Source organism: Phalangium opilio, unplaced genomic scaffold, assembly GCF_054372755.1.
Source record: "Phalangium opilio isolate 3A_F unplaced genomic scaffold, DU_Popi_V2 ptg000088l_1, whole genome shotgun sequence".
NCBI lineage: Eukaryota > Metazoa > Arthropoda > Arachnida > Opiliones > Phalangiidae > Phalangium > Phalangium opilio.
Genome location: NW_028324193.1, coordinates 4,015,233 through 4,025,173, shown reverse-complemented (window position 1 = coordinate 4,025,173; position 9,941 = coordinate 4,015,233). Strand labels below are relative to the sequence as shown.

The 9,941-nt window shown below is 44.7% G+C and overlaps 43 non-coding genes across 43 annotated transcripts; all 43 read right to left on the bottom strand.

The window, feature by feature from the left end:
* Positions 1-183: 183 nt before the first annotated feature.
* Positions 184-255, bottom strand: TRNAA-UGC (transfer RNA alanine (anticodon UGC)). Its single transcript has one exon. It is a non-coding gene; the product is annotated as a tRNA-Ala (tRNA).
* A 228-nt stretch (positions 256-483) lies between these two features.
* On the bottom strand, positions 484-555 carry TRNAA-UGC (transfer RNA alanine (anticodon UGC)). The gene has a single exon. It is a non-coding gene; the product is annotated as a tRNA-Ala (tRNA).
* Positions 556-744: 189 nt separating this feature from the next.
* Positions 745-816, bottom strand: TRNAS-UGA (transfer RNA serine (anticodon UGA)). The gene has a single exon. It is a non-coding gene; the product is annotated as a tRNA-Ser (tRNA).
* A 59-nt stretch (positions 817-875) lies between these two features.
* TRNAA-UGC (transfer RNA alanine (anticodon UGC)) lies at positions 876-947 on the bottom strand. Its single transcript has one exon. It is a non-coding gene; the product is annotated as a tRNA-Ala (tRNA).
* Positions 948-1,305: 358 nt separating this feature from the next.
* Positions 1,306-1,377, bottom strand: TRNAA-UGC (transfer RNA alanine (anticodon UGC)). Its single transcript has one exon. It is a non-coding gene; the product is annotated as a tRNA-Ala (tRNA).
* A 59-nt stretch (positions 1,378-1,436) lies between these two features.
* On the bottom strand, positions 1,437-1,508 carry TRNAA-UGC (transfer RNA alanine (anticodon UGC)). Its single transcript has one exon. It is a non-coding gene; the product is annotated as a tRNA-Ala (tRNA).
* Positions 1,509-1,568: 60 nt separating this feature from the next.
* TRNAA-UGC (transfer RNA alanine (anticodon UGC)) lies at positions 1,569-1,640 on the bottom strand. Its single transcript has one exon. It is a non-coding gene; the product is annotated as a tRNA-Ala (tRNA).
* A 190-nt stretch (positions 1,641-1,830) lies between these two features.
* TRNAA-UGC (transfer RNA alanine (anticodon UGC)) lies at positions 1,831-1,902 on the bottom strand. The gene has a single exon. It is a non-coding gene; the product is annotated as a tRNA-Ala (tRNA).
* A 191-nt stretch (positions 1,903-2,093) lies between these two features.
* TRNAA-UGC (transfer RNA alanine (anticodon UGC)) lies at positions 2,094-2,165 on the bottom strand. Its single transcript has one exon. It is a non-coding gene; the product is annotated as a tRNA-Ala (tRNA).
* A 228-nt stretch (positions 2,166-2,393) lies between these two features.
* Positions 2,394-2,465, bottom strand: TRNAA-UGC (transfer RNA alanine (anticodon UGC)). Its single transcript has one exon. It is a non-coding gene; the product is annotated as a tRNA-Ala (tRNA).
* Positions 2,466-2,524: 59 nt separating this feature from the next.
* On the bottom strand, positions 2,525-2,596 carry TRNAA-UGC (transfer RNA alanine (anticodon UGC)). Its single transcript has one exon. It is a non-coding gene; the product is annotated as a tRNA-Ala (tRNA).
* A 60-nt stretch (positions 2,597-2,656) lies between these two features.
* TRNAA-UGC (transfer RNA alanine (anticodon UGC)) lies at positions 2,657-2,727 on the bottom strand. The gene has a single exon. It is a non-coding gene; the product is annotated as a tRNA-Ala (tRNA).
* Positions 2,728-2,916: 189 nt separating this feature from the next.
* Positions 2,917-2,988, bottom strand: TRNAA-UGC (transfer RNA alanine (anticodon UGC)). Its single transcript has one exon. It is a non-coding gene; the product is annotated as a tRNA-Ala (tRNA).
* Positions 2,989-3,346: 358 nt separating this feature from the next.
* Positions 3,347-3,418, bottom strand: TRNAA-UGC (transfer RNA alanine (anticodon UGC)). The gene has a single exon. It is a non-coding gene; the product is annotated as a tRNA-Ala (tRNA).
* Positions 3,419-3,477: 59 nt separating this feature from the next.
* TRNAA-UGC (transfer RNA alanine (anticodon UGC)) lies at positions 3,478-3,549 on the bottom strand. Its single transcript has one exon. It is a non-coding gene; the product is annotated as a tRNA-Ala (tRNA).
* Positions 3,550-3,609: 60 nt separating this feature from the next.
* On the bottom strand, positions 3,610-3,681 carry TRNAA-UGC (transfer RNA alanine (anticodon UGC)). The gene has a single exon. It is a non-coding gene; the product is annotated as a tRNA-Ala (tRNA).
* A 60-nt stretch (positions 3,682-3,741) lies between these two features.
* Positions 3,742-3,813, bottom strand: TRNAA-UGC (transfer RNA alanine (anticodon UGC)). Its single transcript has one exon. It is a non-coding gene; the product is annotated as a tRNA-Ala (tRNA).
* A 60-nt stretch (positions 3,814-3,873) lies between these two features.
* TRNAA-UGC (transfer RNA alanine (anticodon UGC)) lies at positions 3,874-3,945 on the bottom strand. The gene has a single exon. It is a non-coding gene; the product is annotated as a tRNA-Ala (tRNA).
* Positions 3,946-4,135: 190 nt separating this feature from the next.
* TRNAA-UGC (transfer RNA alanine (anticodon UGC)) lies at positions 4,136-4,207 on the bottom strand. Its single transcript has one exon. It is a non-coding gene; the product is annotated as a tRNA-Ala (tRNA).
* Positions 4,208-4,399: 192 nt separating this feature from the next.
* On the bottom strand, positions 4,400-4,471 carry TRNAA-UGC (transfer RNA alanine (anticodon UGC)). The gene has a single exon. It is a non-coding gene; the product is annotated as a tRNA-Ala (tRNA).
* Positions 4,472-4,661: 190 nt separating this feature from the next.
* On the bottom strand, positions 4,662-4,733 carry TRNAS-UGA (transfer RNA serine (anticodon UGA)). Its single transcript has one exon. It is a non-coding gene; the product is annotated as a tRNA-Ser (tRNA).
* Positions 4,734-4,924: 191 nt separating this feature from the next.
* Positions 4,925-4,996, bottom strand: TRNAA-UGC (transfer RNA alanine (anticodon UGC)). The gene has a single exon. It is a non-coding gene; the product is annotated as a tRNA-Ala (tRNA).
* Positions 4,997-5,186: 190 nt separating this feature from the next.
* Positions 5,187-5,258, bottom strand: TRNAA-UGC (transfer RNA alanine (anticodon UGC)). The gene has a single exon. It is a non-coding gene; the product is annotated as a tRNA-Ala (tRNA).
* Positions 5,259-5,449: 191 nt separating this feature from the next.
* On the bottom strand, positions 5,450-5,521 carry TRNAA-UGC (transfer RNA alanine (anticodon UGC)). The gene has a single exon. It is a non-coding gene; the product is annotated as a tRNA-Ala (tRNA).
* Positions 5,522-5,749: 228 nt separating this feature from the next.
* On the bottom strand, positions 5,750-5,821 carry TRNAA-UGC (transfer RNA alanine (anticodon UGC)). Its single transcript has one exon. It is a non-coding gene; the product is annotated as a tRNA-Ala (tRNA).
* Positions 5,822-6,011: 190 nt separating this feature from the next.
* TRNAS-UGA (transfer RNA serine (anticodon UGA)) lies at positions 6,012-6,083 on the bottom strand. Its single transcript has one exon. It is a non-coding gene; the product is annotated as a tRNA-Ser (tRNA).
* A 59-nt stretch (positions 6,084-6,142) lies between these two features.
* On the bottom strand, positions 6,143-6,214 carry TRNAA-UGC (transfer RNA alanine (anticodon UGC)). Its single transcript has one exon. It is a non-coding gene; the product is annotated as a tRNA-Ala (tRNA).
* Positions 6,215-6,273: 59 nt separating this feature from the next.
* Positions 6,274-6,345, bottom strand: TRNAA-UGC (transfer RNA alanine (anticodon UGC)). The gene has a single exon. It is a non-coding gene; the product is annotated as a tRNA-Ala (tRNA).
* Positions 6,346-6,537: 192 nt separating this feature from the next.
* TRNAA-UGC (transfer RNA alanine (anticodon UGC)) lies at positions 6,538-6,609 on the bottom strand. The gene has a single exon. It is a non-coding gene; the product is annotated as a tRNA-Ala (tRNA).
* Positions 6,610-6,799: 190 nt separating this feature from the next.
* Positions 6,800-6,871, bottom strand: TRNAS-UGA (transfer RNA serine (anticodon UGA)). Its single transcript has one exon. It is a non-coding gene; the product is annotated as a tRNA-Ser (tRNA).
* Positions 6,872-6,930: 59 nt separating this feature from the next.
* TRNAA-UGC (transfer RNA alanine (anticodon UGC)) lies at positions 6,931-7,002 on the bottom strand. The gene has a single exon. It is a non-coding gene; the product is annotated as a tRNA-Ala (tRNA).
* A 60-nt stretch (positions 7,003-7,062) lies between these two features.
* On the bottom strand, positions 7,063-7,134 carry TRNAA-UGC (transfer RNA alanine (anticodon UGC)). The gene has a single exon. It is a non-coding gene; the product is annotated as a tRNA-Ala (tRNA).
* A 190-nt stretch (positions 7,135-7,324) lies between these two features.
* On the bottom strand, positions 7,325-7,396 carry TRNAA-UGC (transfer RNA alanine (anticodon UGC)). The gene has a single exon. It is a non-coding gene; the product is annotated as a tRNA-Ala (tRNA).
* A 191-nt stretch (positions 7,397-7,587) lies between these two features.
* On the bottom strand, positions 7,588-7,659 carry TRNAA-UGC (transfer RNA alanine (anticodon UGC)). Its single transcript has one exon. It is a non-coding gene; the product is annotated as a tRNA-Ala (tRNA).
* A 228-nt stretch (positions 7,660-7,887) lies between these two features.
* On the bottom strand, positions 7,888-7,959 carry TRNAA-UGC (transfer RNA alanine (anticodon UGC)). The gene has a single exon. It is a non-coding gene; the product is annotated as a tRNA-Ala (tRNA).
* Positions 7,960-8,148: 189 nt separating this feature from the next.
* TRNAA-UGC (transfer RNA alanine (anticodon UGC)) lies at positions 8,149-8,220 on the bottom strand. The gene has a single exon. It is a non-coding gene; the product is annotated as a tRNA-Ala (tRNA).
* Positions 8,221-8,280: 60 nt separating this feature from the next.
* Positions 8,281-8,352, bottom strand: TRNAA-UGC (transfer RNA alanine (anticodon UGC)). Its single transcript has one exon. It is a non-coding gene; the product is annotated as a tRNA-Ala (tRNA).
* Positions 8,353-8,542: 190 nt separating this feature from the next.
* TRNAA-UGC (transfer RNA alanine (anticodon UGC)) lies at positions 8,543-8,614 on the bottom strand. The gene has a single exon. It is a non-coding gene; the product is annotated as a tRNA-Ala (tRNA).
* Positions 8,615-8,805: 191 nt separating this feature from the next.
* Positions 8,806-8,877, bottom strand: TRNAA-UGC (transfer RNA alanine (anticodon UGC)). The gene has a single exon. It is a non-coding gene; the product is annotated as a tRNA-Ala (tRNA).
* Positions 8,878-9,105: 228 nt separating this feature from the next.
* TRNAA-UGC (transfer RNA alanine (anticodon UGC)) lies at positions 9,106-9,177 on the bottom strand. The gene has a single exon. It is a non-coding gene; the product is annotated as a tRNA-Ala (tRNA).
* Positions 9,178-9,367: 190 nt separating this feature from the next.
* Positions 9,368-9,439, bottom strand: TRNAA-UGC (transfer RNA alanine (anticodon UGC)). The gene has a single exon. It is a non-coding gene; the product is annotated as a tRNA-Ala (tRNA).
* A 59-nt stretch (positions 9,440-9,498) lies between these two features.
* TRNAA-UGC (transfer RNA alanine (anticodon UGC)) lies at positions 9,499-9,570 on the bottom strand. The gene has a single exon. It is a non-coding gene; the product is annotated as a tRNA-Ala (tRNA).
* Positions 9,571-9,630: 60 nt separating this feature from the next.
* Positions 9,631-9,702, bottom strand: TRNAA-UGC (transfer RNA alanine (anticodon UGC)). Its single transcript has one exon. It is a non-coding gene; the product is annotated as a tRNA-Ala (tRNA).
* Positions 9,703-9,941: the final 239 nt, after the last annotated feature.

Here is a 9,941-nt window from a genome sequence, read left to right as displayed (position 1 = left end):
TACAAGTAGAGATCATCATTAAAGTAAATCCTTTTAGACTAAAACCGCGAAATGGAGATACCGGGGGCTGAACCCGGGACTTCTCACATGCAAAGCAAGCGCTCTTCCACTGAGCTATATCCCCTTCGGATGGATGAGTGGAGATTTTCAGAAAAGAATACATATTTTGTTAAAACAGCGAAATGGAGATACCGGGGGTTGAACCCTGGACTTCTCACATGCAAAGCAAGCGCTCTTCCACTGAGCTATATCCCCTTCGGATGTACCAGTAGAGATCATCTTAAAAATTCAATTCAATTCAATCAAGTGTTTTGTAATTCAAATTAATACTTTTAGACTAAAACCGCGAAATGGAGATACCGGGGGTTGATCCCGGGACTTCTCACATGCAAAGCAAGCGCTCTTCCACTTAGCTATATCCCCTTCGGATGTACTAGTAGAGATCATCGTTAAAATAAATCTTTTTAGACTAAAACCGCGAAATGGTGATACCGGGGGTTGAACCCGTGACTTCTCACATGCAAAGCGAGCGCTCTTCCACTGAGCTATATCCCCTTCGGATGTATAAGTAGAGATCATCGTAAAAATAAATACTCTTAGACTAAAACCCGAAATGGAGATACCAGGGTCGAACCCGGGACATCTCACATGCAAAGCGAGCGCTCATCCACTGAGCTATATCCCCTTCGGCTGGATCAGTGGAGATTTTCAGAAAAGAATACATATTTTGTTAAAACCGCGAAATGGAGATACCGGGGGTTGAACCCAGGACTTCTCACATTCAAAGCAAGCGCTCTTCCACTGAGCTATATCCCCTTCGGATGCATGAGTGAAGATTTTCAGAAAAGAATACATATTTTGTTAAAACCGCGAAATGGAGATACCGGGGGTTGAACCCTGGACTTCTCACATGCAAAGCAAGCGCTCTTCCACTGAGCTATATCCCCTTCGGATGTACAAGTAGAGATCATCTTAAAAATTCAATTCAATTCAATCAAGTGTTTTGTAATTCAAATAAATTATTTTAGACTAAAACCGCGAAATGGAGATCCCGGGGGTTGATCCCGGGACTTCTCACATGCAAAGCAAGCGCTCTTCCACTGAGCTATATCCCCTTCGGATGTACAAGTAGAGATCATCGTAAAAATAAATACTCTTAGACTAAAACCGCGAATTGGAGATACCAGGGTCGAACCCGGGACTTCTCACATGCAAAGCGAGCGCTCATCCACTGAGCTATATCCCCTTCGGCGGGATCAGTGGAGATTTTCAGAAAAGAATACATATTTTGTTAAAACCGCGAAATGGAGATACCGGGGGTTGAACCCTGGACTTCTCACATGCAAAGCAAGCGCTCTTCCACTGAGCTATATCCCCTTCGAATGCATGAGTGGAGATTTTCAGAAAAGAATACATATTTTGTTAAAACCGCGAAACGGAGATACCGTGGGTTGAACCCGGGACTTCTCACATGCAAAGCGAGCGCTCTTCCACTGAGCTATATCCCCTTCGGATATACAAGTAGAGGTCATCGTAAAAATAAATACTCTTAGACTAAAACCGCGAAATGGAGATACCGGGGGTTGAACCCGGGACTTCTCACATGCAAAGCGAGCGCTCTTCCACTGAGCTATATCCCCTTCGGATATACAAGTAGAGATCATCGTAAAAATAAATACTCTTAGACTAAAACCGCGAAATGGAGACACCAAGGTCGAACCCGGCACTTCTCACATGCAAAGCGAGCGCTCATCCACTGAGCTATATCCCCTTCGGATGGATGAGTGGAGATTTTCAGAAAAAAATACATATTTTGTTAAAACCGCGAAATGGAGATACCGGGGGTTGATCCCGGGACTTCTCACATGCAAAGCGAGCGCTCTTCCACTGAGCTATATCCCCTTCGGATGTACAAGTAGAGATCATCATTAAAGTAAATCCTTTTAGACTAAAACCGCGAAATGGAGATACCGGGGGCTGAACCCGGGACTTCTCACATGCAAAGCAAGCGCTCTTCCACTGAGCTATATCCCCTTCGGATGGATGAGTGGAGATTTTCAGAAAAGAATACATATTTTGTTAAAACAGCGAAATGGAGATACCGGGGGTTGAACCCTGGACTTCTCACATGCAAAGCAAGCGCTCTTCCACTGAGCTATATCCCCTTCGGATGTACCAGTAGAGATCATCTTAAAAATTCAATTCAATTCAATCAAGTGTTTTGTAATTAAAATTAATACTTTTAGACTAAAACCGCGAAATGGAGATACCGGGGGTTGATCCCGGGACTTCTCACATGCAAAGCAAGCGCTCTTCCACTTAGCTATATCCCCTTCGGATGTACAAGTAGAGATCATCGTTAAAATAAATCCTTTTAGACTAAAACCGCGAAATGGTGATACCGGGGGTTGAACCCGTGACTTCTCACATGCAAAGCGAGCGCTCTTCCACTGAGCTATATCCCCTTCGGATGCATGAGTGGAGATTTTCAGAAAAGAATACATATTTTGTTAAAACCGCGAAATGGAGATACCGTGGGTTGAACCCGGGACTTCTCACATGCAAAGCGAGCGCTCTTCCACTGAGCTATATCCCCTTCGGATATACAAGTAGAGGTCATCGTAAAAATAAATACTCTTAGACTATAACCGCGAAATGGAGATACCGGGATCGAACCCGGGACTTCTCACATGCAAAGCGAGCGCTCATCCACTGAGCTATATCCCCTTCGGATGGATGTGTGGAGATTTTCAGAAAAGAATACATATTTTGTTAAAACCGCGAAATGGAGATACCAGGGTCGAACCCGGGACTTCCCACATGCAAAGCGAGCGCTCATCCACTGAGCTATATCCCCTTCGGATGGATGAGTGGAGATTTTCAGAAAAGAATACATATTTTGTTAAAACCGCGAAATGGAGATACCGGGGGTTGAACCCTGGACTTCTCACATGCAAAGCAAGCGCTCTTCCACTGAGCTATATCCCCTTCGGATGTACAAGTAGAGATCATCTTAAAAATTCAATTCAATTCAATCAAGTGTTTTGTAATTCAAATAAATTATTTTAGACTAAAACCGCGAAATGGAGATACCGGGGGTTGATCCCGAAACTTCTCACATGCAAAGCAAGCGCTCTTCCACTGATCTATATCCCCTTCGGATGTACAAGTAGAGATCATCGTAAAAATAAATACTCTTAGTCTAAAACCGCGAATTGGAGATACCAGGGTCGAACCCGGGATGTCTCACATGCAAAGCGAGCGCTCATCCACTGAGCTATATCCCCTTCGGCGGGATCAGTGGAGATTTTCAGAAAAGAATACATATTTTGTTAAAACCGCGAAATGGAGATACCGGGGGTTGAACCCAGGACTTCTCACATGCAAAGCAAGCGCTCTTCCACTGAGCTATATCCCCTTCGAATGCATGAGTGGAGATTTTCAGAAAAGAATACATATTTTGTTAAAACCGCGAAACGGAGATACCGTGGGTTGAACCCGGGACTTCTCACATGCAAAGCGAGCGCTCTTCCACTGAGCTATATCCCCTTCGTATATACAAGAAGAGGTCATCGTAAAAATAAATACTCTTAGACTAAAACCGCGAAATGGAGATACCGGGGGTTGAACCCGGGACTTCTCACATGCAAAGCGAGCGCTCTTCCACTGAGCTATATCCCCTTCGGATATACAAGAAGAGGTCATCGTAAAAATAAATACTCTTAGACTAAAACCGCGAAATGGAGATACCGGGGGTTGAACCCGGGACTTCTCACATGCAAAGCGAGCGCTCTTCCACTGAGCTATATCCCCTTCGGATATACAAGTAGAGATCATCGTAAAAATAAATACTCTTAGACAAAAACCGCGAAATGGAGACACCGGGGGTTGAACCCGGGACTTCTCACATGCAAAGCGAGCGCTCTTCCACTGAGCTATATCCCCTTCGGATATACAAGTAGAGATCATCGTAAAAATAAATACTCTTAGACAAAAACCGCGAAATGGAGACACCAAGGTCGAACCCGGCACTTCTCACATGCAAAGTGAGCGCTCATCCACTGAGCTATATCCCCTTCGGATGGATGAGTGGAGATTTTCAGAAAAAAATACATATTTTGTTAAAACCGCGAAATGGAGATACCGGGGGTTGATCCCGGGACTTCTCACATGCAAAGCGAGCGCTCTTCCACTGAGCCATATCCCCTTCGGATGTACAAGTAGAGATCATCATTAAAGTAAATCCTTTTAGACTAAAACCGCGAATTGGAGATACCGGGGGTTGATCCCGGGACTTCTCACATGCAAAGCAAGCGCTCTTCCACTTAGCTATATCCCCTTCGGATGTACAAGTAGAGATCATCGTTAAAATAAATCCTTTTAGACTAAAACCGCGAAATGGTGATACCGGGGGTTGAACCCGTGACTTCTCACATGCAAAGCGAGCGCTCTTCCACTGAGCTATATCCCCTTCGGATGTACAAGTAGAGATCATCGTAAAAATAAATACTCTTAGACTAAAACCGCGAAATGGAGAAACCAGGGTCGAACCCGGGACATCTCACATGCAAAGCGAGCGCTCATCCACTGAGCTATATCCCCTTCGGCTGGATCAGTGGAGATTTTCAGAAAAGAATACATATTTTGTTAAAACCGCGAAATGGAGATACCGGGGGTTGAACCCAGGACTTCTCACATTCAAAGCAAGCGCTCTTCCACTGAGCTATATCCCCTTCGGATGCATGAGTGAAGATTTTCAGAAAAGAATACATATTTTGTTAAAACCGCGAAATGGAGATACCGGGGGTTGAACCCTGGACTTCTCACATGCAAAGCAAGCGCTATTCCACTGAGCTATATCCCCTTCGGATATACAAGTAGAGATCATCGTAAAAATAAATACTCTTAGACAAAAACCGCGAAATGGAGACACCGGGGGTTGAACCCGGGACTTCTCACATGCAAAGCGAGCGCTCTTCCACTGAGCTATATCCCCTTCGGATATACAAGTAGAGATCATCGTAAAAATAAATACTCTTAGACAAAAACCGCGAAATGGAGACACCAAGGTCGAACCCGGCACTTCTCACATGCAAAGTGAGCGCTCATCCACTGAGCTATATCCCCTTCGGATGGATGAGTGGAGATTTTCAGAAAAAAATACATATTTTGTTAAAACCGCGAAATGGAGATACCGGGGGTTGATCCCGGGACTTCTCACATGCAAAGCGAGCGCTCTTCCACTGAGCCATATCCCCTTCGGATGTACAAGTAGAGATCATCATTAAAGTAAATCCTTTTAGACTAAAACCGCGAAATGGAGATACCGGGGGCTGAACCCGGGACTTCTCACATGCAAAGCAAGCGCTCTTCCACTGAGCTATATCCCCTTCGGATGGATGAGTGGAGATTTTCAGAAAAGAATACATATTTTGTTAAAACAGCGAAATGGAGATACCGGGGGTTGAACCCTGGACTTCTCACATGCAAAGCAAGCGCTCTTCCACTGAGCTATATCCCCTTCGGATGTACCAGTAGAGATCATCTTAAAAATTCAATTCAATTCAATCAAGTGTTTTGTAATTCAAATTAATACTTTTAGACTAAAACCGCGAATTGGAGATACCGGGGGTTGATCCCGGGACTTCTCACATGCAAAGCAAGCGCTCTTCCACTTAGCTATATCCCCTTCGGATGTACAAGTAGAGATCATCGTTAAAATAAATCCTTTTAGACTAAAACCGCGAAATGGTGATACCGGGGGTTGAACCCGTGACTTCTCACATGCAAAGCGAGCGCTCTTCCACTGAGCTATATCCCCTTCGGATGTACAAGTAGAGATCATCGTAAAAATAAATACTCTTAGACTAAAACCGCGAAATGGAGAAACCAGGGTCGAACCCGGGACATCTCACATGCAAAGCGAGCGCTCATCCACTGAGCTATATCCCCTTCGGCTGGATCAGTGGAGATTTTCAGAAAAGAATACATATTTTGTTAAAACCGCGAAATGGAGATACCGGGGGTTGAACCCAGGACTTCTCACATTCAAAGCAAGCGCTCTTCCACTGAGCTATATCCCCTTCGGATGCATGAGTGAAGATTTTCAGAAAAGAATACATATTTTGTTAAAACCGCGAAATGGAGATACCGGGGGTTGAACCCTGGACTTCTCACATGCAAAGCAAGCGCTCTTCCACTGAGCTATATCCCCTTCGGATGGATGAGTGGAGATTTTCAGAAAAAAATACATATTTTGTTAAAACCGCGAAATGGAGATACCGGGGGTTGATCCCGGGACTTCTCACATGCAAAGCGAGCGCTCTTCCACTGAGCCATATCCCCTTCGGATGTACAAGTAGAGATCATCATTAAAGTAAATCCTTTTAGACTAAAACCGCGAATTGGAGATACCGGGGGTTGATCCCGGGACTTCTCACATGCAAAGCAAGCGCTCTTCCACTTAGCTATATCCCCTTCGGATGTACAAGTAGAGATCATCGTTAAAATAAATCCTTTTAGACTAAAACCGCGAAATGGTGATACCGGGGGTTGAACCCGTGACTTCTCACATGCAAAGCGAGCGCTCTTCCACTGAGCTATATCCCCTTCGGATGTACAAGTAGAGATCATCGTAAAAATAAATACTCTTAGACTAAAACCGCGAAATGGAGAAACCAGGGTCGAACCCGGGACATCTCACATGCAAAGCGAGCGCTCATCCACTGAGCTATATCCCCTTCGGCTGGATCAGTGGAGATTTTCAGAAAAGAATACATATTTTGTTAAAACCGCGAAATGGAGATACCGGGGGTTGAACCCAGGACTTCTCACATTCAAAGCAAGCGCTCTTCCACTGAGCTATATCCCCTTCGGATGCATGAGTGAAGATTTTCAGAAAAGAATACATATTTTGTTAAAACCGCGAAATGGAGATACCGGGGGTTGAACCCTGGACTTCTCACATGCAAAGCAAGCGCTCTTCCACTGAGCTATATCCCCTTCGGATATACAAGTAGAGATCATCGTAAAAATAAATACTCTTAGACAAAAACCGCGAAATGGAGACACCGGGGGTTGAACCCGGGACTTCTCACATGCAAAGCGAGCGCTCTTCCACTGAGCTATATCCCCTTCGGATATACAAGTAGAGATCATCGTAAAAATAAATACTCTTAGACAAAAACCGCGAAATGGAGACACCAAGGTCGAACCCGGCACTTCTCACATGCAAAGTGAGCGCTCATCCACTGAGCTATATCCCCTTCGGATGGATGAGTGGAGATTTTCAGAAAAAAATACATATTTTGTTAAAACCGCGAAATGGAGATACCGGGGGTTGATCCCGGGACTTCTCACATGCAAAGCGAGCGCTCTTCCACTGAGCCATATCCCCTTCGGATGTACAAGTAGAGATCATCATTAAAGTAAATCCTTTTAGACTAAAACCGCGAAATGGAGATACCGGGGGCTGAACCCGGGACTTCTCACATGCAAAGCAAGCGCTCTTCCACTGAGCTATATCCCCTTCGGATGGATGAGTGGAGATTTTCAGAAAAGAATACATATTTTGTTAAAACAGCGAAATGGAGATACCGGGGGTTGAACCCTGGACTTCTCACATGCAAAGCAAGCGCTCTTCCACTGAGCTATATCCCCTTCGGATGTACCAGTAGAGATCATCTTAAAAATTCAATTCAATTCAATCAAGTGTTTTGTAATTCAAATTAATACTTTTAGACTAAAACCGCGAATTGGAGATACCGGGGGTTGATCCCGGGACTTCTCACATGCAAAGCAAGCGCTCTTCCACTTAGCTATATCCCCTTCGGATGTACAAGTAGAGATCATCGTTAAAATAAATCCTTTTAGACTAAAACCGCGAAATGGTGATACCGGGGGTTGAACCCGTGACTTCTCACATGCAAAGCGAGCGCTCTTCCACTGAGCTATATCCCCTTCGGATGTACAATAGAGATCATCGTAAAAATAAATACTCTTAGACTAAAACCGCGAAATGGAGAAACCAGGGTCGAACCCGGGACATCTCACATGCAAAGCGAGCGCTCATCCACTGAGCTATATCCCCTTCGGATGCATGAGTGAAGATTTTCAGAAAAGAATACATATTTTGTTAAAACCGCGAAATGGAGATACCGGGGGTTGAACCCTGGACTTCTCACATGCAAAGCAAGCGCTCTTCCACTGAGCTATATCCCCTTCGGATATACAAGTAGAGATCATCGTAAAAATAAATACTCTTAGACAAAAACCGCGAAATGGAGACACCGGGGGTTGAACCCGGGACTTCTCACATGCAAAGCGAGCGCTCTTCCACTGAGCTATATCCCCTTCGGATATACAAGTAGAGATCATCGTAAAAATAAATACTCTTAGACAAAAACCGCGAAATGGAGACACCAAGGTCGAACCCGGCACTTCTCACATGCAAAGTGAGCGCTCATCCACTGAGCTATATCCCCTTCGGATGGATGAGTGGAGATTTTCAGAAAAAAATACATATTTTGTTAAAACCGCGAAATGGAGATACCGGGGGTTGATCCCGGGACTTCTCACATGCAAAGCGAGCGCTCTTCCACTGAGCCATATCCCCTTCGGATGTACAAGTAGAGATCATCATTAAAGTAAATCCTTTTAGACTAAAACCGCGAAATGGAGATACCGGGGGCTGAACCCGGGACTTCTCACATGCAAAGCAAGCGCTCTTCCACTGAGCTATATCCCCTTCGGATGGATGAGTGGAGATTTTCAGAAAAGAATACATATTTTGTTAAAACAGCGAAATGGAGATACCGGGGGTTGAACCCTGGACTTCTCACATGCAAAGCAAGCGCTCTTCCACTGAGCTATATCCCCTTCGGATGTACCAGTAGAGATCATCTTAAAAATTCAATTCAATTCAATCAAGTGTTTTGTAATTCAAATTAATACTTTTAGACTAAAACCGCGAATTGGAGATACCGGGGGTTGATCCCGGGACTTCTCACATGCAAAGCAAGCGCTCTTCCACTTAGCTATATCCCCTTCGGATGTACAAGTAGAGATCATCGTTAAAATAAATCCTTTTAGACTAAAACCGCGAAATGGTGATACCGGGGGTTGAACCCGTGACTTCTCACATGCAAAGCGAGCGCTCTTCCACTGAGCTATATCCCCTTCGGATGTACAAGTAGAGATCATCGTAAAAATAAATACTCTTAGACTAAAACCGCGAAATGGAGAAACCAGGGTCGAACCCGGGACATCTCACATGCAAAGCGAGCGCTCATCCACTGAGCTATATCCCCTTCGGCTGGATCAGTGGAGATTTTCAGAAAAGAATACATATTTTGTTAAAACCGCGAAATGGAGATACCGGGGGTTGAACCCTGGACTTCTCACATGCAAAGCAAGCGCTCTTCCACTGAGCTATATCCCCTTCGGATGGATGAGTGGAGATTTTCAGAAAAGAATACATATTTTGTTAAAACCGCGAAACGGAGATACCGTGGGTTGAACCCGGGACTTCTCACATGCAAAGCGAGCGCTCTTCCACTGAGCTATATCCCCTTCGGATATACAAGTAGAGGTCATCGTAAAAATAAATACTCTTAGACTAAAACCGCGAAATGGAGATACCGGGGGTTGAACCCGGGACTTCTCACATGCAAAGCGAGCGCTCTTCCACTGAGCTATATCCCCTTCGGATATACAAGTAGAGATCATCGTAAAAATAAATACTCTTAGACTAAAACCGCGAAATGGAGACACCAAGGTCGAACCCGGCACTTCTCACATGCAAAGCGAGCGCTCATCCACTGAGCTATATCCCCTTCGGATGGATGTGTGGAGATTTTCAGAAAAGAATACATATTTTGTTAAAACCGCGAAATGGAGATACCAGGGTCGAACCCGGGACTTCCCACATGCAAAGCGAGCGC